The following is a 10574-nucleotide window of genomic DNA, read 5'->3' as shown; positions in this document are numbered from 1 at the left end:
TTCACAATGGACAGGGACCTCATCCTTTGCCATGACCCAGGCTTTTTGGGAAAGGGTCAGGATGATGGAAGCTTTATACAAGGTCAAAAAAGGGAGGATCCACAGGTACAGTCACAGAACAGGGCGGTGCCAGGTAAGCAGGAGTTCAGCAATTCACCACAGGGGGTTAACGGGAACTGGAGAAGTTGATGCCACCCGGTTAGAGGATGCCCAGATAGAAGATGAGGTGTTGTCCTCCAATTTATGGGTGGTCTCAGTATGGCAGTGCATGGAACCATGGACAGACAGGTCAGCAAGGGAATCCAATAGGGAATTGAAATGGGAGGCCACTGGCAACATGCCCCAATTTATCCAGAATTATCATCGAAATGCATCTCAAGCTATATCATTCATCTATTCTCCATTCGAGTGAAATTAATTTCACGATGCTTGTCCCCATTTCTGCTCCCTGCAAGCCCTTGCTGCACCTTACCTTGATGTTCCCCTGTCGCCCTGTGCAAACTCTCATATCCTTGTGCACCAGGGTGTCACTCCACTTCAAATTCAACATTCGCAACACCCTTGTCACTATATGACTCTGTATTCTCCAGCAGAACTCAATCTAACCTTTTTTTAAAAAACCCCTTCAAACATAGCTGTTTGATTTTGGCCACCAAACAACCAACACAATGTGGACTGCCAAAGTGTTTTTTGCTGTTCCACAGAGACTGCATTGCACTGTTGGAAGTGTCACCTTTTCCACGTGAGTTATGGCCTGGAAGGCGTTACTAGCGTGGATGGATCCCCAATGGTCAGATGTGCTTAGTGTGTCAAGTGGCTTACTCCAAAGTTGATGGACTCTCTCAGTATGGCATTGTAGTGTGAAATGTGGAGGGTCATATGACCTCTCCCTCTAGAAACTGGTGGGAATGTGAATTGTGGCAGGTCATGACCTATCTGCTTGGAACCTGGTGTGAATGTGGGTTATGGAGGGTCATGTGATCTGTGGTGGGTCACATGACTTCTCTGTCTGTATGCTGCTGGGAATGTGGATTGTGGAGGGCTATGTGATCTTTATGTCGGGAACCTGGTGAGTGTGGATTGTGGAGGGTCAAGTGACCTCTCTGTCAGGAACCTAGTGAGAAGTTGCATCACCTGTCAATCAAGGTTGGACTCTGCCTTCCCATTAGTGTACACCTAATCATTTGCCACTTTGAATCACTTACTGATTACCTAAGTTCAGTTTCCTGCACTTTAAAAGTCCATTGTTGCAGCCTTTCATTCTTTTTTCACCTTGGTCCTGAATATGAACGCTGCTCCACGCCAGGTCGTGAACTGTGGACATAGCTGGAGGAATCGATGGTAAGGTGTGCACTACACTGAGAGCGGGACCATAGTATTGTTTGTAAATACTTAGCATTGAGCCATACCCTGTTGGTACAGGGAACCGGGAGTAAATGTTGAAGTCCATGTCTTGTAAGAATGTGCTAGTTACCAAATATTACTCTGTGTGTGTGTGTGTGTGTGTGTGTGTGTGTGTGTGTGTGTGTGTGAGAGAGAGAGAGAGAGAGTGAGAAAAGAGAGAGAGAATAGAGAAAGAGAATAGAGCGCGAGAGAGAATATAGCGAGGATATAGCGAGAATAGAGCGCGAGAGAAAATAGAGAGAGAGAGAATAGAGCGCGAGAGAATAGAGCGAGAGGGAGAAGAGAGAGGGAGGAGAGAAGAGAGAGGGGAGAGGGAGAGAGTGAGTGGGGGGTAGGGGGAGAGAGAGAGAAGGGGAGGGAGAAAGGGGGGAGGGAGAGAGGGGAGAGTCTCACTTGTCTGTGAACCCATTGAACCTGATTTAATCTCATGTAACAAGTGTCAGGGATAGACGTCATGGGTCAAAGGGCCTACCTTTGCTGAATTCTTCTGTGTTTTAGACCTTGAAATGAAGGCAGACAGAAAAGATCCAATCGCTGATTTTGAACATATAGCAAGAAACATAGAACACAGAACAGTACAAGCCCATTGGTCAATAATATCTATGCCAAACATGGTGCCAATTTAAATTGCACCTCTGTGTGCACATGGTCCATCCTTTGTCTATAAATGTGTCTCTTGAATGTTATGGGCATCTACATCCACTACTCCCCCGGTAGTGTGTTGCAGACACCCACCACTGTGTGTGGAAGGGTTTTATTTAGAAAACTGCAAAATTTAAACACCAATGGTGCAAAATAATATTTCTATAATATAGAAATATTAATAGTTTTGTAGGAAGTTATTTCAATTTTTTGAAGTAAGTACTCCAATAAGTATCCTTGAAATGCACTGAGCTGATAATCTTTTACCATTCAATATCCCAAATTGTCACTGCACTAAATAGACACAAAGTTTAATGGTGAAATAGCAGGGGGAGGTTAATTCTGAAAAATGTGAAGTAATGCATTGGAAAGTACAAATGAATCCAGGTCATACACCAGGACTGTTAAGGTCCTCAGGGGTATTGAGGAACAGAGACCTTAGTGTGGAAGTCCAAAGATCCTTGAAGAAGGGTGGATAATGTGTTTAAGGCAGCATATGGGATATTCACCTTCAATGGTCAGGGCATTAAGTTCAAGAACAGGGAGAATGTACTCTGACTTTGTGAAACATTCAGACCTCCACTGAGGACTGCGTGCAGTTCTGGTCTCCACACTTTAGAGGAGTTGTGATGGTGCTGGAGAGGGTGCAGAGGAGGTTCAGCAGGATTATTACCTGGGATGGTGCATTTCAGTTATGAGGAGAGACTGGAGAGGCAGAGTCAGTTTTCTGTAGAGCAGAGGAAGTTGCGAGAGGACATGATTGGGGTTTCCAAAATTATTTGGAATATAAATGTCAGAAATCTTCTCCCCTTATCAGAGGTGAATACAGTTAAAGGATATAGATTTCAGGTAAGAGATACATCGGGGTCTGAGGAGGTCCTTTCTCAATCAGATCAAGTTGCACCTGTCTTTGGTTTGGTCTTTGAATTCAACACGACAGTTGATACCCTGTGACGTCAACAGTAACTGAATTGATATCTTTAGAGTGTCTGGTACTTTATGCTCAATCCCTTGGACCAGCAAGTTGTATTAGAATGCTCAAAAGGTTTCTGTCAGTTATGTAAAGGTTAAAGCCTTGTTTTTTGATTCTCAATTTTGTGCCTGTCTCTGAGAGAACTGTTGTTTGTAGTGTTACCATAGTGACTATGATGTAATATGTCATAATATCCTCCCAGGCTAATGACTTGCTCATTATTCAACCAGATGTGAAGGAAGTGTGAGCACGAGAAACATTGAATTTTTTGCATCTCTTTAAATTCCTTTTCCCGTCTCTAAAGTTTGTGTATTTCTTTAAGATAGTATCTCTAAGGTTTTGTATCATTATACAGTAAATACTTTGTTATTCATCATTATGAAAGTCTTAATATGAAGCTATGCAAAATGTTTCTATTTTATCAATGAATTAAAGTTACATAAAGCAGCAGTCAGAGTTTGATTCGTTAGATTAAAGAGATCGAAATTCGGAATATTGCAGCTCACGCCTTGGAAGATGACAGTTTGAAATTAGGATATATTAGAATAAGGAAAGTGTCGTCTACAAGTTGGGTGTACATGTACATTTAAAATTCTGCAAAGCTATCGGTCTATACTCAAAATATTAAAGCAGTTCATTAGAGCCATTGAAACTGTCATTAATCATTTATTTTGTTGCATGTGTTTAAAACATACAAAACATTACTGTGCTTTTGAAAGATTCTCTAGAAGACTGACTTGTCAAATGATCTTCAGTCTGAAGTGCTCAGCTCCAGTCACAGTATCCAACACATGACAACCTGATTCAACCTCTTGTTTTAAAAAAATCTTAATATTCCAGAGAAAATTCTCAATATATAAATAATTATTGCATAGTTTAAGTGCATTATTTAAAATTAAATATTTCTGTGTCAATAAAAATAATTAACATCGCATTAAAAAAAAACTAAGCATTTGCAGCCTGCTCACAGTTAGGATAGATTCCAAATCTTGATGGAGGACCAATGCACCAGTGGCACGAGCAGCATTGTCGGGGGAAAGGAAATGTTGATGTTTCAGGTTAAAATCCTGCCACAGGCTTGACTCACTGTCTTCCTCCAGCAATTCATTTTTCACTCCAGATTCCAGCGCCTGTAGTCTCACGTTTCCAGAACTTGTTAGCTCCCCTCCCCCACCTTACAGATCAACCAGTGTTGATGGACTAGAGGGTCATGCAGAGGATTTAAGGTTTTGTTCAGACCGCATTTGTAGTATTGTGGGCAGTTTTGGGCTCCGTATTGTGCTGGCATTAGAGGGGGTCCAGAGAAGGTTTATGAGAATGACCCTCTCATCCTAGGGATCAAAGTATAAGGAGATTGATGGCTCTAGGCCTCATTGGTTTAGAAGGAAGTTGGGGGATGGGGGGGGGGATCTCATTGAAATGACCAAATATTGAAAGGGCTGGATAGAATGGTCTTGGAGAGAACATTTTCAGTAATGGGAGAATCTAGGACCAGAGGGAACAGTTCCAGAATAAATGGATGTCCTTTTAGAACAGAGATGAGGAGAAGTGTATTCAGCCAGAGAATGGTGAATCTGCAATTTGTTCCCACCTTTCTGCTGTGGAGCCAAGTCATTGTGAATATTGAAAGTAGTTGATAGGTTCTTGAATAGTAAAGGTATCAAAAGGTTACGGGGAGAAGGCAAGGGAATGGGGTTGAGAGGAAAAACAAGTTAGCAATAATTTGAACAGCAGAGCTGATTTGATGTACTGAATGGCCTTATTCTGCTCCTCTTTCTAGTGGTCTTATTAGCCTCTGCAAAAACCAAACTGCTGGAGGTACTCAATGGTCAGGGAGCTAGCTGGAATAAAGGGTCTATGAGTTAGGATGTGGTAAGATAGGTGGATCTAGATGAGGAGTGATCGGGCAGAGGGAGCTGAGGGGTGGGGGGGAAGGTGGAGATAGGGACAGAGGGTGAGTGGTAATGTGGAGGCAATAAATACCTACAGATGATGGTATGTACTTTTGAATGTTGAGAGAGGAGGAATCAATTCTTCACAAGACCTGCTTGTGTTGAATAAACATCTTTGGCATCTGTGTGCTTCAGTCTGCAGTTGCTCAGCTACAGTCACAGTACACGTTATCATTTGTTTCTTTAAAAATACATCTCCATCCCAGAGAAATTTCATACAAAATAAATAATTACTGCCCAATTAACATTTCATAGAAAGTACTAAGCAGTGGCAATCCTCTTGCAGATATAATCAATTATAAAAGATGTGGAACAAAAAACCCAAACTGCTGGAGAGACTCAGCAGGACCAAGTAACTTCTGCGGTGGGGAGAATCTGTCACCATTTTAGGCAGAGATCTAGCATCAGGACTGAAAGCAGAGAGAGAAGGGAGGTAGACATTTTTTTTTACCTCCACAGATGATGAGTTTCTCCAGCAGTTTTATTTTGCTCCAAATTACAGTATTTGCATGTTTGTTTTTCACTTAAATGCCAGTCCTGAACTTTAAGCAGTGTGGAATGTATTAGATTCAGCAAGTAACTCAGTGAGTCAGGCAACATCTATGGAAGGCAAGGGATAGATATTGTTTCGGGTCAAGATCTTGCATCAGGACTGAGAAAATAAAGGGGAGATAGGTAGTACCGAGGTACGCGTTTCCCTCCACAAACGCTGCCTGGCCTGCTGTGTCCCTCCAGCAGGTTGGGGGGTTTTTTTGTGGCTCTAGATACTAGCATCTGCAATCTCCACACTGCCACTGAACCTTTATATTCTGGCTAAAACATGATTAAAAACACGGGAAATACTTTCCATCAACTTTTTCAGCTTTTTAAGCAAATTGTACACAAACACTTTTTCCATGTAGTCATTCCTGAAGTTCAGTCTTGTTGGTTCAATTCTCGGTGTCACTGGGACAATGTCCAAAAGGCGCATCTATTTCAAAACAGAATTCAGGTTAATTGTTTAGATTTTACACAACTGCAGTGCTAATATTATATATTGTAGCAAGAATTTTTTTTAAAAAGCACCTACATGTTTGTTATTTCAGACAACCTCAAGAACAGAAATTAAAGCTGCAATATTTAATTTTTTTTTTACAAGATGGATTGCTTTCTGGCATTCAAAGTGAGTGACAAAACAACTGGAGATCAGGAAGATGTTACTCAACTGTTCAAGGATCAGTTAATAAATTCCCTTTACTGGTCTGACCGAATGTAACTGAAAATTTCCGAGGTTGAACAGAAGGGGAAATAAAGCAAAGAGGGGCCTTTGAAAGTCATTCTCTAGCAGGACATGAAGACGGCTCGAGTTCAGAAGAATGAGAGGAGATCTTATAGAAACATATTGGATTATGAAGGGTAGGAAGGTTTTTTGAGCTGGCCGGGGAAACTAAAACGAGAGGACACAGTCTCAAGATTCGGGGGAGTAGATTTAGGATAGAGATGAGGAAAAATAGTTTTTCCCAGAGAGTAGTGAATGTTTGGAATTCTCTAACCAGGGAAGTGGTTGAGGCTGCCTCATTAAACATATTTAAAATTTGGTTAGATCAATTTTTACATGATAGAGGAATTAGGGGATATGGGGAGAAGGCAGGTAGGTGGGGTTAGGTCATAAATTAGATCAGCCATGATCGTATTGAATGGCGGAGCAGGCTCGATGGGCCATTTTTGGCCTACTCCTGTTCCTACTTCCTATGTTCCTAATTTGTTTCATTGAGAGCTTCGAGGGATGCATGGGGGCAAGTTGCTCTCTGCATTCTTATAGATCTTGTAGTAAGAAAAACAACATAAAAGACATCAGAGAGTGGATTGATGGTCACATCATTTACAAGACTGACTACAGACTCCTAGACTCTACCCTGAGCTGTCAGTTTTCAGGAGGCAGAGGGAAAATTATCTTCAAAACTTCCTTGAGAAAACATCTCATCACCACTGTGTCTCTGTGTCCCCAGTATTTGTAATAATGCTGCACCCTACCCTGTTGTAAGGAGCTTGCATTTATTACAAAAAACCACTCCATTTGCCTCGTCAAGAATCCAGATGTTTCACCTGGAGCAGATTCAGCAGAACCTGCGTGGAACTCATTACTCACCTCATAACACAGTACAACAGTGCAGGTCTTCCCTACCCATCCCCAAGAGACTGCCCAGGACTATAATGGCTTGAGAACCCACAGGGATTATGAATTCCACTTCCAAACTGCTACTTTTTGATTTTGTCTTTGGTGGGGGGGGGGGGGGGGGTTATTGGAGCAGGTGTTTACTTGTCTGGTTTTGCTGGCAATCTGATCAAGTCAACAAACCTAAGAAAAGGTTTTCCAACAAAATGGGATAACAAGAATCATCAGGTGCAACTCAGTTACAAATCAATCTCTCGCCAACATCTTTTATTAATGTTATTTTTCATAAAGGATAACCAGGCCAAGGTGAATCATCTGAATAAATCACAAGTTGAATCACTTGATCATGGGTTCTGTTGGTTAATTTCCTGTTGACCTTTGCAATGCCTTTATAATTATTTTTATCAAGATTGTGTCAATTACTACATGCAGGGTGCATTTCTTCCTCGACTCAACAACACTCTGATCTGCCATTGAATGACAGGTTTACCAGGAAAGGGGATTATGGTGGCTATCAGGTGAAAGAATGAGTGATTCTGATTGATGTTGGGGGTCAGGATTGTGCAAGGGGTCCAGGAGAGCTGCATGAAGAGAAGTGGTATGGTTGGCATAGTGGTTAGTTCAATGTCTTTACAGCGCCAGCAATCAGAACCAGAGTTCAAATCCCACACTGTCTGGAAGGAGTTTGTCCATTCTCCCCATGTCTGCGTGTTTCCTCCCACCATTCAAAATGTACCGGGGTGTAGGCTAATGGGGTGTAGATTTGGCAGCATGAACTCATGGGCCAAAATGGCCTGTTATCGGCTGTATGTCTAAAATTTAAAAAAATGAAATAAGGAAGCCCATCTGCACAGATTAAGAGGCTCAGGACAGGCTCCATGAATCTCATGAAATTCTAATTATACATGGCTAATCCTGACTTTTATGGATGAAGTCTGCAAAGGTGGCATCCAGAAAGCCCATAGTGTACATTCAGAGAATCCAAAGGCAAAATGATGAACTTCAAGATCAATGCACAAGTCCTAGACCTCATTTAGTGATTTGCATCTTATGAAGAAATTCTATCAGTTTGCACACATGACCACTGAGCTCTGTGATGGAATTTCTGGGTCCAGCTATGAGAATGTACTTACAAGGTTCATAATGTTCATTCGGAGGTTGTTTATATCCAATCTCATGCCTTCTATTTGCTGGTGATATCTCTCAAAATGCTTCTCCACAACGTATGATGTTAGATACATGTGATACTGTTCCAACACAGTTGTCATGTTAATCAGGCAAGTTTCCTGGAAGTAAAAAATATAGTATGAATACTGTAAACAACTGTTTTACATCTTTTATTTGCCACTCTTATATTTATGAAACTATTTATTTGGATAGATGAATACTTGCCCTGAATGTGTGCTATGTCTGGTTGTATGTCTGCATATTTTGAATGAAGGACTGGAGAATGCTGTTTTTCATCAGGGTGCACTTGTACAATCACATGACAAAAAACCTGACTCTGATCTGGACCTCCACAAATCATTGTTTCCTTAAACCCTCTCTCGGTTTTACCATCCAGCTTATGAGCTACCTCTTTAACAAAGCTTTTTCTCACCCATCCTCAAGCTATCTGTAGGGTCTGATGATTTATTTTATTTGTCAAGGATTCTCTGAAGAGCCTTGAAGAGTTTTGCTATGTTAAAGGCCCTGGAGAAATGCATGTTGTTTTTCTTTAACTCAAAAATCAACTGTAATTTGGAAGTTCAGTTAGATTTTATTGTGGCAATTCTTTTCAGGAATTCATATTTTATAAAGTATCTGGAACCCCAAATGTTTTTAGCACAGAAGAAAACTATTCAATCAATTTGGTTTCTGCTACTTCCTTGTTAGAACCATCTTTTATAGCAAAAAGCAAATACATAGAATCTATTTGTTAATTATTTGAATATATGGCACAGAGAGCAGGCTTTGCTAGCCCATCTTTCCCAGAAACGGAGAGCTATTCAAACTATCCCTACTTTTCAGCTCCAGGACAATAAAGTTGTAAATTACATACTTCAAATTTTCATCTACACCTTTCTTAACTGTGATAAGTGGTTCTGCTTCCCCCCCCCCCCCCCCATATTAACAAAAATAATCCTCAACTCCTCTCTAATCCTTCTATCATTTCTTTGTCATTTATGACTTATTTGTTACAGACCATTCGGTTAACAGAAATAGGTTCTTTCTTGTCACATAATCTCGGAATTTTTAGTTTTAAGCCCTTCATTTATCAACCTTTTCTATTCTACTGAGAACAGGTGACTATCCAGTCTCCCACCTTAATTGAAAGTCACCAGATTTGCAACATACTCAAAAAACCATCCTTGATACCATATTCTTCCTCTCATGTAGTAATAGGTAGCTGTGGCCCAATTCATATTTCATATCAGTGGTTCTCAAGCTTTTTCTTTCCACTCACATCCCACTTTAAGTATTCCCTATGCCATCAGTGCTCTGTGATTAGTAAGGGATGGCTTAAGGTGGTGTGTAGGTGGAAAGAAAAAGGTTGAGAACCACTGATCTAGCCCCAAATGTTACTGAAATATTTTGCTTGAGAAAGATTGTCATTGGCCATTTCCTTTGGAGTTCTGAAACAGTGCACATAATAAGTCAATTAGGGACGATTAAAACAGTGGTTCACAACCTTTTTCTTCCCACTCACATCCCACCTTAAGCAATCCCTTACTATTCAGAGCACCGATGGCATGGGAATTACTTAAAGTGGGATGTGAGTGGAAAGAAAAAGGTTGAGAACCACTGTTTTATATAGTTCCTGTGTAGACTCTCTACCCTTGCATCTACACTTCTGCTAATGTCACTTCTTGTGACACAGGAGTGTCACTTCTTAAATGTATTGTTCCGTGTCTCTTGGACTTTGATTGGTTATGGGCATGTCGTCCCAAGTTTCACTATTCCACCAGGTTTCTTATCATCCTACCATTTATCTTGCACTCCCATTTCTTCTTTGCACCCTTCCTAATGCATTAAATGCCTCTCGTTTCTCCAGATTGAATTCTGTTGACAATTTTCCTATCCACTGACTCAGTGCACCTACATTGGTTTGAACCAATCAGGGCTCTCTGGCTTTGGCTGTCAGTACAAGATCTGAGAGGACAGCAGATGAATGATGAATACCCACCTATTAGCTAAAACTGATGGAACATTGGACAGATTAAATTGTACTTTATCACGTTGAAGAGGAAAATAGACATTGCACCACTTCCAAAGATCACCATGCACTAATATATAGACATTTTAAGATAAACTATGATGCAGACATTGTACACATCAGATAATATATACCCATGATATTCATTGGAATGTGCTAATCCGATAAATACAGTAACAAAGATTACTTACCATATGGAAGTTTCTCACAGTACAGCTTCTGATATGACTTGACACGAGGTTCTGGGATTCT

The sequence above is a fragment of the Narcine bancroftii genome, chromosome 12 (genome assembly GCF_036971445.1).
Source record: "Narcine bancroftii isolate sNarBan1 chromosome 12, sNarBan1.hap1, whole genome shotgun sequence".
In the NCBI taxonomy this organism is placed as follows: domain Eukaryota; kingdom Metazoa; phylum Chordata; class Chondrichthyes; order Torpediniformes; family Narcinidae; genus Narcine; species Narcine bancroftii.
Note: the sequence above shows the minus strand (reverse complement) of the source record.